The 13,358-nt window shown below is 43.3% G+C and overlaps 1 long non-coding RNA gene across 1 annotated transcript in view; it reads left to right on the forward strand.

Moving 5' to 3' along the window:
- LOC121037539 (uncharacterized) overlaps positions 1–12,453 on the forward strand; it is a 38,280-nt gene extending 25,827 nt beyond the window's left edge. Inside the window, exons 2-3 of the long non-coding RNA XR_005793813.1 lie at positions 9,634–9,747; positions 12,417–12,453. This is a non-coding gene — a long non-coding RNA (uncharacterized LOC121037539). The remainder of the gene's footprint in view (positions 1–9,633; positions 9,748–12,416) is intronic.
- Positions 12,454–13,358: the final 905 nt, after the last annotated feature.

Consider the following 13,358-nt stretch of genomic DNA (forward strand, 5'->3'; position numbering starts at 1 on the left):
AAAGAAAGAAAGAAAGAAAAAGAGAGAGAGAAAGAAAGAAAGGGCAAGAAAGAAAGAAAGAAAAAATGTATATATATATTACCAGTGGGAATGTCAAATGGTACAATCATTTTGAAAAACAGTTCAGCACTTTCTTACAAAGTTAAACAAACACCCCAAGAGCTAACCATTCCACTCCTAAATAAATGAAAACCCATATTCACACAATGACTTGTACAGGAATGTTCATAGCAGCTTTATTCATAATAGCTAAAGCTGGAAACAACTCAAATGCCCATCAGATAAAAAATTGTGATATATTCCTTTTAAAAAATTTTTTTAAGTTTATTTTATCTGAAAGAGAGAGGGAGAGAGAGAGGGAGATAGGGAACCCTAAGTAGGCTGTGCACTTGTAGGACTCAGACCCATGAATGGCGAGATCACAATCTGAGCCGAAACCAAGAGTCTGACACTAAACCAACTAAGCCACCCAGGCAGCGCGTGACATATTCTTGCAATAGAATACTTATCTGCAATAAAAAGGAACTGATATACACTATGGATATACATGAAATATGAATGAAACAAAAAACATGCTGAATGAAAAAAAGTCAAACACAAAACACATACTGTATGATTCCATTTATATAAAACTCTAAGAAAGTCAATTTAATCCACAGTGACAGAAAGCGGAAAAGAAGAAAAAGGGGTATGTATGGACATGCTTAGGAAAAAGAAAAATATACTCCAAAATATTAAGGTACTGGCTCACTTGGGGATGGGTGATGTTGGAGAGCATTATAAATGACTTTTACTTTAGGGGCGCCTGGTGGCTCGGTCGGTTAAATGTCCAACTTCGGCTGAGGTCATGATCTCAAGGTTGGTGAGTTCGAGCCCTGCGTCAGGCTCTGTGCTGACAGCTCAGAGCCTGGAGCCTGCTTCAGATGCTGTGTTTCCCTCTCTCTCTGCCCCTCCCCCACTCACGCTCTGTCTCTTTGTCTCTCAAAAAATAAATAAACATTTAAAAAATATTTAAAATAATAAACTTTTACTTTATACAATTCTGTACTTTAAAAATTTCACAAGATGGGGGTGCCTGTGTGGCTCAGTTGGTTAAGCGTCCGACTCCAGCTCAGGTCATGATCTCACAGTTCATGCATTTGAGTCCCGAGTCGGGCTCTGTGCTGACAGCTCAGAACATGGAACCTGCTTCAGATTCTGTGTCTCCCTCTCTCTCTGCCTCTCTCTCTCTCTCTCTCAAAAATAAATAAACATTAAAAAAATTTTCACCATATGATCCAGCTATTCTACTCATAAATATATACCCAAGGTAAATGAAAACATACATCCACATAAAAACCATACACAAATGTTTATAGCAGCATTATTCATAATAGCCAAAAGGTGGAAACAACTCAAATGTCCATCAACTGATGAATGAATAAATAAAATGTGCTTATATCCATACACATATGGTGGATTATTTGGCAATAAAAAAATGAAATACTGGGGTGCCTGGGTGGCTCAGTTGGTTAAGCGTCCAATTCTTGATCTCAGCTCAAGCCTTGATCTTAAGGTAGTGAGTTCAAGCTCAGCGCTGGGCTCCACACAGGGAGTGAAGCTGACCTAACATAATGATAATAATGGGGGTGCCTTGGTTGGCTCAGTTGGTTGAGTGTCTGATTCTTGATTTTGGTCATGATCCCAGCGTCATGGGATCGAGCCCGGCATCAGATTCCATGCTCAGCATGGAGATTCTGATCTTAAGATTATAGAAATTATTATATATCTCTCCCTCTGCCCCTCTCTCCTGTTCATGCCCTCTCTCTCTAAAATAAAAATAATAATAATTTTAAAACTAAAATACTGATATGTGCCCCAATATAAATGATCTTTGAAAACACTATGCTAAGTGATAAAAAATTGTCAGATTAAAAATATTTATAATATGGGGCGCCTGGGTGGCGCAGTCGGTTAAGCGTCCGACTTCAGCCAGGTCAGATCTCGCGGTCCGTGAGTTCGAGCCCCGCGTCAGGCTCTGGGCTGATGGCTCAGAGCTTGGAGTGTGTTTCCGATTCTGTGTCTCCCTCTCTCTCTGCCCCTCCCCCGTTCATGCTCTGTCTCTCTCTGTCCCAAAAATAAACGTTGAAAAAAAAATTAAAAAAAAAATATTTATAATAAATATGACAGGATTAATAAAAAGGCCTCTTTCTAGAAGGGTGCCTGAGTGGCTTACTCGGTTAAGCATCCGACTCTTGGTTTTGGCTCAGGTCATGATCTTACAGTTGTGAGGCCAAGCACTGCTTCAGACTCTGCATTTAGTATGAAGCCTGCTTGGAATTCTCTCCCTCTCTCTCTCTGCCCTTCCCCCACTCATGCAGTCTCTTACTCTCGCTCAAAATAAATAAATAAACATGAAAGAAAGAAAGAAAGAAAGAAAGAAAGAAAGAAAGAAAGAAAGAAAGAGAGAAAGAAAGAAAGAAAGAAAGGGAGGCCTCATTCTAGAAAAGAAAAAAGAACCTGGTTGGTAAAGGCAAAGGAAATGAAGACAATTGCACTGAGGGAACTAATAGTAAACAAACATGTAACAAGATTCATAATTGCTAGTAATCAAAGAAATGCAAATTAAAGCAACAGCATTCTGAATGCTGGCATTAATATTATCAACCTGCATGGTTGCCTTGGATTCTGGACCCTTCAGCAAATAGACCTAGTTTCCCCTTCTCTCATTTACATAGAGGTAAATTAGTGCTCTATAATATAATATAATATAATATAATATAATATAATATAATATAATATGATATGATATGATATATGATATAATATGATATAATATGATATAATATGATATATAATATAATAATCAATATAATATAATGATATGATATAATAACCTCATGATCTACCCAAAGTTAAAATTAACTCCTATGGGGTAACTGGGTGGCTCAGTCAGTTAAGCATCTGACTTGATACTCTTCATATTGGCTCAGGTCATGATCTCACGGTTGTGAGATCAAGCCCCGCATTGGGCTCCACGCTTAGCATGGAGCCTGCTTGGGATTCTCTCTCTTCCCCTCCTCCCAACCCTTCCCCGCTCACGCGCATGTTCTCTCTCCCTCTCTTTCTCTCAAAATAAGTAAATAAACTTAAAAAAAATTACCTCCCATTTTTTTCTCCTTTTTCCCCACCTCACGCCCCATATGTTCTCCGGAAAAAGAAAGTTACCGAACATGGGTAAAAACACACTGCTTCCAATCCAATAGTAATAATATTAATTATAACAATAATAATAATAATTCGTATGAACTTTTTCACCTATAAGCTACCAGATGTCTCATGATTCCTTCAGACATGGTTTAGCAGGCTTATTTGGTGGCTCTGATGGGGGACACATCTCCCACCACTTAGAGCTTTCCCTGACTCCTCACCCTTCTGCCTTGTGTTCTTCCTAAGACCCCTGCCACTGCAGCCACACAGGATTGATCCAGGAATTCTTTCTCCTTCTTTCAACTCTGTGCTCCCCACAAATTTGCCACTTACAACAGGGGCAGGACCTCTCTGAAACATACCCTTAAGCCTCTTGTTTGACTCTTGCCACAAATTCCCCCTCCGTTTATAAAACAAGGTACTCATTGTTTTTATTTTATTTTATTTTTATTTTATTTTATTTTTAAGATTTTATTTTTAAGTGATCTCTATACCCAACGTAGAGCTTGAACCTACAACCCCAAGATCAAGAGTCACAGGCTTCACCAACTGAGCTACATTGTTGTGCTTTTAAAGTGATGCTGTTAAGTTAGCCCAAAAGCAAAAATAATTTAATTACAATATTTAATGCTAGTGCACTGGTACAATCTTATACCACTAATAGAAGTGGGAAATGAGGGGCGCCTGGGTGGCTCAGTCGGTTAAGCGTCCGACTCCGGCTCAGGTCATGATCTCGCGGTCAGTGAGTTCGAGCCCCGCGTCAGGCTCTGTGCTGACACTCAGAGCCTGGAGCCTGTTTCAGATTCTGTGTCTGCCTCTCTCTGACCCTTCCCCACTCATGCTCTCTCTCTCTCTCTGTCTCAAAAATAAATAAACGTTAAAAAAAAAAAAAGAAGTGGAAAATGATATAAGGTCATTAAATTGTGCATTTTTCTTGATTCTGTGAATGTGTGCCTGTGGGGGTACATGAAGATATGCATTACAGTAACATTGATAATGGCAAAAATATATATATTGTGTCTTCTAAATGCACAGCAACAGGGGAACAGTTAAATTGTGAGCCTGCCCCCTTGCAAAAACTAATTGGAATAAGGATAGACCACTGACCCAATCCACTAGCTGACCAGTGACTGGCCTGGCAAACAAAAAAGATGAACTGAGCCTTGCTCTCTTGCTCTCTTAAATTAAGCAATACCTATTGCCAACTGAGTAGGTGTCAGAGCTGGAACGTCATCTAGAGCAGTGGTTCTCCACCTTTAATCTTCATGAAGATCACCTCAAGAGCTTGGTAAAATACAAGTTGCTGGGCCCAACAGAGTTTCTGATTCAGTAGTCTGGAGTGAGGCCCAAGAATTTGCATTTCTGACAAGCTCCCAGTTGATTCTGATGCTGCTGGCCCAGGGACCACACTGGGAGAACCACTGATCTTGGCATTATCAAGGTGCCGTTATTTCTGGACCATGGGCACACAGCAGATGTGCAAATGGGGGAAGGACAGAGGCCACAGAAAGAACTAAAGACCAACTGTGGTTCCCGACTACTTTCTGTTTTCTGTGAGCTCAGCTATACTTGGTTTCCTGATTTGAGGTTCTATGTGACCTCTTTGTTTCTTGTTTTTTTAATTTTTTAAAATGTTTTTATTTATTTTTGAGAGAGAGGGAGAGGCAGACAGGGCACAAGCTGGGGAGGGGCAGAGAGAGAGACAGAATCTGAAGCAGGCTCTAGGCTCTGAGCTGTCAGCGCAGAGCCTGACGCCGGGCTCCAACCCACCAACTGAGAGGTCATGACCTGAGCTGAACTCAGATGCTCAACCGACTGAGCCACCCAGGCACCCCATGACCTCTTTGTATCTTTACACTAAACTCCCCTTCACTTCACTTAACTTGAGTGAGGCTCTTTGCACTATAAAAAGCCTGCCTAGGGAACCCTGGGTGTCTCAGTTGGTTAAGCAACTGACTCTTGATTTCAGCTCATGTCCTGATCTCATGGTCGTGCACTGGGCTCCAGGCTGGGCATGGAGCCTGCTTAAAATTCTTGCTCTCCTTCTCCTCCCTGCCCCTCCCCAGCTTGTTCGCACATGTAGGTGCATGCAGGTGCATTTTAAATCAATCAATCATCAATCAATCAATCCTACCTAGAACAAAGTTGAACGAATATTATGTCCTTCAATGGAGACAAAGTGCATTATCTTGATTCCATTCCAGCCCAACCCCCCTGTGTAACCAAGGTAATGGTTTGGTATGTATCTGTCCACATCTTTCCCTAAAGCTCCTTATATACATATATGCAAACAATTTACTATTTCTGTTAAAAAAATTAAATTGATCTGAGTTAGCATTCAGATTCTGTTATAGACATGTGTATGGCTTAGACAAGCTGAAGTTTACTTCTATTTTGCATAACGGTCCCAAGGTGGGTGGTCCAAAACTGGTGAGGTGGTTCTATCCTCTGAGGTCATCTCAATGTCCCCAGTACCCTGGGATCATGACCTGAGTGGAAATCAAGAGTCGGTCGCTCAACTGACTGAGCCACCCAGGTGCCCCGAGAGGTGATTGACTTCCTGATGCTCCTACTCACACACTTCAGAGAGGGTAGATGTTGATCCTTGATGACATCTGCTATAACTACTTCCTCCAATCTCTTCTTTCTTTATAGCTTTTGTATGTAGATATTTGTAAGTTTTACTGTGTTCCAGCAGTCCAATTGCTTCCTTATTCCTGTTTACTGATGTATGTTAGAAGGTAGTAGAAGATAGTTAGGATTGTCAGAATTGAAATTCCACCATTCTTAATCTTGCTCTGCAGCTCTGGGTGACTGAACAGATCTCACGGCCTCCTAAGCCCTCTTCCCACCTCTGAGGGCCTAACATCACTGACAGTGGCACGGAACACACAGGGTCTGATGAGGATTAAATGACATAATGCATAGAATGCACCGAACCCCACAGGTGCAGTCACATGGACCAATATTTAGCCAGGATGCCCCATAATGGCCCTATAGCGAGACACTGAAACACATTCATTCATCTAGAACGTGCATTTCTATAAGGGAATCACTCATTGCAGGAAGAAAATTATAGCCATCATCAGGAAAACAAGAAGCCCTCAGTTCAGCTGTTACGCTGGCTGCATGAGCCCTTTCAGTTATATTTTAGGAAAATTAAAAATGAGCTCTCACACCCAGAGCCCTTCTCCCCAGCTCCTGGCCAGGCTGCACTGCCTGCTGGACCACTGAATAGCACTCAGAGCCCACTGCCCTCTGCACTGTTTCTGCACCTGCCCAGCCAGCTCTAAGTAAAACCCTGCCAGCATTTTCCCACTCTATCATACTGTACCTTTGAAATACCAGGGGCGCCTGGGTGGCACAGTCGGTTAAGCATCCGACTTCAGCCAGGTCACGATCTCGCGGTCCGGGAGTTCGAGCCCCGCGTCGGGCTCTGGGCTGATGGCTCAGAGCCTGGAGCCTGTTTCCGATTCTGTGTCTCCCTCTCTCTCTGCCCCTCCCCCGTTCATGCTCTGTCTCTCTCTGTCCCAAAAATAAATAAACGTTGAAATACCACTGTGACAGCCTCCAGCCACACTGAGATGTCCGGGCCGTCCCAGTTAGCTCCTTACGTACAAACTACTATTTGCATTAGTGCTACGGTTACAGATTTACATAGATCGGGAGTGACCTGCTTCTAACACTATTTTCCCCACAGGCCTATTATTTGTACTGCTTGATTTTGCAAAACATAAGGTTTCTCAGGAATGTGTAGGTGTTGGGCCCTAGTATGTACAGCCTCACACCCTCTTGTTCATACCTTTGTTTTTTTGTTTTGTTTTGTTTTTTTAACGTTTATTTATTTTCGAGACAGAGAGAGACAGAGCATGAAGGGGGAGGGGCAGAGAGAGAGGGAGACACAGAATTGGAAGCAGGCTCCAGGCTCTGAGCCATCAGCCCAGAGCCCGACGTGGGGCTCGAGCTCCTAGACTGCGAGATCGTGACCTGAGCTGAAGTCGGACGCTTAACCGACTGAGCCACCCAGGCGCCCCTCTTGTTCATACCTTTGATCCGGGCATTGTTTGGGGACACAACTGCACACAGGCTTCAGCCTGCCTTCCGTGCCTCACCCCTGACCCCCTCAGGGTTTGTCTGACGTGGTGGTGTGGACTGCCTGCAAGAGCGTGCTCGACACTGGCTCACCGTGCAACACAGAGGCGCCAGGGTGTTACAACCCCTTGGGCAACACTGTGTCAGTGCTGGATGGGAGCCAGTGAATGAAGACCTATAAATGCTTCTCCCTTTCATCCCTCAGATGGTCACTTTGAGGCACATTCTGTACAGTTCCTCACAAGTTCCTGTTGGCATCAAAGCCCCGTTGTCCACAGCACAGACCAATGCAACTGGCTCGGCTTTCTCCTTTCCTGGCCAGGCTGCCTAGGCCCTCATTCTTGCTTTCTGGGATCACCTCCACAGTTAAGCCCTACACACATGTCCTAGTCTCAGGCTTTTCTTTCTGGGAGAACTAAGATAGCATGGGCTGCATTAGAGTCAAAAACACCTTTACTTACTGTTGGTCAACAGTCATTGCCCAATCCTTCCAAAGGCCTTCATCATCTCTTCCCCAGGATCCCCTGGACCTCCTTATGATGGCTACCTGAAGCTCTAAAGCCTTCATCTAGAATCTTCTGTTTGGAGGGGTACCTGGGTGGCTCAGTTGGCTAAGCATCTAATTTTGGCTCAGGTCATGACCTCACAGTTTGTGAGTTCAAGCCCCGCATCAGATCCTCTGTCTCCCTCTGTCTCTGCCCTTCCCCCCTACTCAAAAATAAATAAACATTTTTTTAAAAGGGAGGTGGTGCCTGGGTGGCTCGGTCGATTAAGTTTCTGGCTCTTGGTTTTGGCTCAGTTCATGATCTTGCAGTTTCATGAGTTCGAGCCCTGTTAGGGATTCTCTCTCTCTCCCTCTCTCTTTGCCCCTCCCCACTCTCCTCTCTGTCTCTCTCAAGATTAATAAACTTAAAAAAACCCCAAAACACCAGAATCTTCTGTGTGATTTGGACAGAAGGAGCCAAGTCTTCAGCATATGCCCCAGTGTCTAGGTTGAACAGAAGTATCTCTTTCATGGGCACCTGGGTGGCTCGGTCGATTAAACATCCGACTCTTGATCTCGGCTCAGGTCACCATCTAATAGCTCGTGAGTTCAAGCCTTGTGTTAGGCTCTGCTCTGACAGCATGGAACTGTTTGGGATTCTCTCTCTCTGCCCCTGCCTCGCATGTGTGTTCTCTCTCTCTCTCTCAAAATAAATAAATAAACTTAGAAAAAAAGAAAAAGAAGCAGCACCTATGTATGGAGGCCTAGTCTGAATCCTGAACAGGGACAGACTCTGACAGCTCCAGCTCTCAGCTGTACCCCAGGATTCAGAAAAACTGCAGCCAAAAGTGGGTTTATGGATCCCAGCCCTTCCCTCCTTGTCACATTCAAGATGAGCTCAGAAGGGAGGGAGACCATTCCTAAGACCCGTACTTTCCACTGGGGTGCTCCCTTCTTAGACTTTGACACTGGGTGTGTGCGTGCATGTGCATGTGCGTGTGTACACGTGAGCCTGATTTTGTCTTCTTGTTCTCTGCATTCTTTGTATCCTAAAATCTAGGTTATTAACTCTTAGACTTTGGGATTTCACAGAATAGTAAATACAAGACATGTTTTTTAAATTGTAAAGCTGTCAGGGGGGCCTAGGTGGCTTAGTCGCTTGAGGGTCTGACTTTGGCTGAGGTCATAATCTCACGGTTCCTGAGTTCGAGCCCCACGTCGGGGTCTGTGCTGACAGCTCAGAGCCTGGAGCCTGCTTAGGATTCTTGTCTCCCTCTCTCTCTGCCCCTCCCTCACTCGCACTCTCTCTCTCTCTCAAAATAAATAAACATTAAAAAAATAAAATATTTAAATTGTAAAGCTGTCATAATTTATTTCACCTTAGAGAGAAATTTATAACACACGATCCATGGTTCTACAATCTTCTTTCTGTCATCTGCCATAAGGCTTAATGAAGTCTCAACATTATTCTGGGAGTTCTCTTTGTTCTGCAAATGCGTTCTGTAGCTTTAATATTCAATGAATCATCACAATTCAAAAGGTCAGCAAATAGTTTGTTTAATCCCCAAACAACATCCTTGTATGTTCCAGTGGGAGTCCAGCCAGTACTGTTCTCTCGGTAAACTTAGACATATTTCACCTGCCTTGGCGATGCTGGTCAAACATTCATCCTAGGGGGTACCATGTTGTGCATGGTGGGAACTGTAGTTTCAAAGTGAAAATATCCACCCTGGTGGTTACCCTCTGAGGGGGTTACGGTTGGCTGAAAGCAATGCGGCTTGTTTGGATCAGAAAAATGCACTTGACACACACAAGGTAAATTGGCCTCAAGTTTTGCAACCTCCCTAAAAGCAGCTTGTCTCTCACAGAAACCCTGAGTGGAATCAGACTGACATCCGGAACCCTTGGGAACCGTCAGCCCACTTCGAGTGGTGACCAGTGTTAGCATTGCTGCAGCCTCCACCCTGAGCACCCAGGAACAGGTGAGGTGGGCCCAACACAATACCGTGCAAGACCTCTCAAGACATGCAGCCTCTCACAGTGGCATCGAAGTCCTTCCTGTAGGCTCTTTATCAGCCTTCCTCTCCCTCCCGCTCCCTTGCCCAAAGGAGTCTGGTTTATGCAATTTGGCAAACGAACAAATGATGCCCTAGGTAATATAAAACAAGTTAAAAGGACAGCATTGAACTTGAAAATTTGTACTTAGCTTTAATTCACACGGAGGTTGTTTTATTTGCCTCGATACAATGATCACTCTGTACTCCAAGTTTATTGTACAAAATTAGAACAAACCAGTCCCCTAATATGTAATTCCTTTCTAAGTTAAAGAAAGGCAACTCTTGGGGCGCCTGGGTGGCGCAGTCGGTTAAGCGTCCGACTTCAGCCAGGTCGCGATCTCGCGATCCGTGAGTTCGAGCCCCGTGTCGGGCTCTGGGCTGATGGCTCAGAGCCTGGAGCCTGTTTCCGATTCTGTGTCTCCCTCTCTCTCTGCTCCTCCCCCGTTCATGCTCTGTCTCTCTCTGTCCCAAAAATAAATAAAAAACGTTGAAAAAAAAAAAAAGAAAGGCAACTCTAAAGACTTTTTTAAAATTCTTCAGGTTCTTAAGAAAAGGAGACTATTTTTAAAAATTGACCGTTCAGGGCGCCTGGGTGGCTCAGTCAGATGAGCGTCCAACTCTTGATTTCAGCTCAGGTCATGACCCCAGGGTCGTGGGATGGAGCCCTGCATCTGGCTCTATGCTGTGCATGGAGCCTGCTTAAGATTCTCTCTCTGCCTCTCCTTCTGTCCCTCCCCCGCTCATGTTCTCTCTCTCTCTCTCTCTCTCTCTCTCTCATAGATTAAAAAAAAAAAATTGGGGCGCCTGGGTGGCTCAGTCGGTTAAGCATCCAACTTCAGCTCAGGTCATGATCTCAGGGTTTGTGAGTTTGAGCCCCACAATGGGCTCTGTACTGACAGCTTGGAGCCTGGAGGCTGCTTCAGATTCTGTGTCTTCCCCTCTCTCTCTGTCCCTCCCCTGCTCACACTGTCTCTCTCTCTCTGTTTCTCGCAAAAAAAAAAAAAAAAAAAAAGTAAAAAAAAATTGATCATTCAAATGACATTCCACGATACTGAAGTCCAAGTCCAAGTGACTTCCCAAATCGCAATGGTGAAATTCGGTGTCACGTGTGTCCAATAACTCATAACCCACTCTACAGGTAGAATTTAAATGTAATTCGATCTTGTTGCCAGTTAGAAAATATTTCTGAAAATGTTTCCAGAAAAGGCCAGCAGTTAAAAGCTATTTAATTTACCACTAACTAGTAAACTGACAGTCAATGGGTGAGATTTAACCATATCTATGACGACAGTGGTCCTCAAACTTTATTCTGCATCAGAATCACTGGGAGAGATCATTAAACCACAAACTTTGGGGGCCCTATCCTCAGAGTTTTTAATTTGTAGGTCTAGGATTGGATATGAGGATCTGCATTTCTAACAAGTTCCCAGTTGATGCTAAGACTGTGGGGGAACCACACACTGACTGTATTAGAGAGATGTGGAGATACTATTAGACTAACTATAAAATAGAGATAAATTCTGTTTTATCCAAGGACAAAGGGGCCCCAATATCTAGCTCTGGCCTGGAAAACAAACCAAGGTTATCTACAGAGATTTTCTTTGGGGCTAGTAGTTGTCAAGGGTGCTGCGGGTGGGGGTAGAGTCCAACAGAAGTGGAGAGGATGTACATGTCATGTTTAATTATGTGAAACCAGGTTACTGGAACCACACATTTAGGAGTGTGGCGGGCAGCCCAGGGGCTGAAATCTCACCTCAATCTAGCATCGGCACCCTGACTTCTCTGCAACTTCCTCCCCCCATGAAAAAATGAAAAAGGAATTATCTTCATTCTGATCAAATCTCTCAAGGCCTAAATAAAGTGTGAACTGGTTCATTTGGTGATGAAACTTACAAAACCTTTACAAGTAACTTGCCATCAACAGGGTGTAAAGCACATTCGTACACATTATTTTTGATCCTCAACCAATCCTAGGACGTGGACTTCACTACCTCTTTATACCAGTGAGGGAACTGAGTCACACAAAAGATAAATGACTGGCTCAACATTACAGCTAACACAGAGCAGTGCTAGTGCTCAAATTCAGGCTCTAAAATTTTTTTTAATGTTTATTTATTTCTGAGAGAAAGAGAGACAGAGCACGAGCAGAGGAGGGGCAGAAAGAAAGGGATACACAGAATGGAAGCAGGATCCAGGCTCCAAGCTGTCAGCACAGAGCCTGACGCGGGGCTCCAACTCACGAACAGTGAGATCATGACCTGAGCCAAAGTCAGACGCTCAACTGACTCAGCCACCCAGGCGCCCCAAAGAAATAACTTTATTTAAAGGATGCAGTTTGAATAGATTTGCCATATAGCTATGCCTGCAAAACCATCATCACAATCAAGATAATGAACACATTCATCACCCTTAGAGTTTCTTTTTGCCCCTTTGTACTCTATCCCTCCAGGCACAAACCCACCCCAGTCCAAGGCAGCCACCAGTCTGCTTCCTGTCACTATGCATTAGTTTGCATTTCCTACAATTTTATTTTATTTTTTTATTTTTTTTTTTTAATTTTTTTTTTAAACTTTATTCATTGTTGAGAGACAGAGAGAGAGCATGAGCGGGGAAAGGGCAGAGCGAGGGAGACACGGAATCTGAAGCAGGCTCCAGGCTCTGAGCTGTCAGCACAGAGCCTGACATGGGGCTTGAACTCACAAACTGTGAGATCATGACCTGAGCTGAAGTCGGACGCTTAACTGACTGAGCCACCCAGGTGCCCCTTCCTACAATTTTATATAAATCACACAGGATGTACTCCTTTTTTGTCTGGATTCTTTCACTCGGCATAATTATTTCAAGCTTTATTCATGTTATAGCATGTATTAATAGTTCACTTACCTTTATTGCTGAGCAGTATTCCATTGCATATATGGGCCACAGTTTCTTTATCAGTTTACCTACTGACAGACATTTGGGTTGTTTCCATATGTTGGCTATTTCAAATAAATCTGTATAAAACAATCATGTATAAGTTTTTGTACAGGCATATGCTCTCATTCGCCTGGGTAAATACTAGCAACTATTAATAGTGAGAAGGAGTTCTAGTTGCTCAACATCCTCATCAACACTTGATGAGCTTTTTAACATTTTGGCCATTCTAGTGGGAATATGATAGTACCTTGTGATTATAATTTGCATTCCTCTAATGACTAATGATGTTGATCATCTTCCCATGAGTTTGTCATTTGTATATCTTCTTTGGTGAAGTGTCTTTGACTCTTTTTAAAAAATTAGTTGTTTGTTTTCTTATTAAGTTTTGAGGGTTCCTTTTTACATTTTAATTCCCATATGGATAATATGCAGTGTTCTATTAGTTTCAGGAGTACAATATAGTGATTCAACAATTCTGTACATTACTCAGTGCTCATCATGGTTAAGTGTGCTCTTAATCCCTTTTATCTATTTCACCCGTCCCCTCCCCATCCCCCCTCTGGTAGCCATCAATTTGTTCTCTATAGTTAGTAGTCTGTTTTTGACTTGTCTCTTTTTTT

Source organism: Herpailurus yagouaroundi, unplaced genomic scaffold (genome assembly GCF_014898765.1).
Source record: "Herpailurus yagouaroundi ecotype Mexico unplaced genomic scaffold, PumYag 163, whole genome shotgun sequence".
In the NCBI taxonomy this organism is placed as follows: domain Eukaryota; kingdom Metazoa; phylum Chordata; class Mammalia; order Carnivora; family Felidae; genus Herpailurus; species Herpailurus yagouaroundi.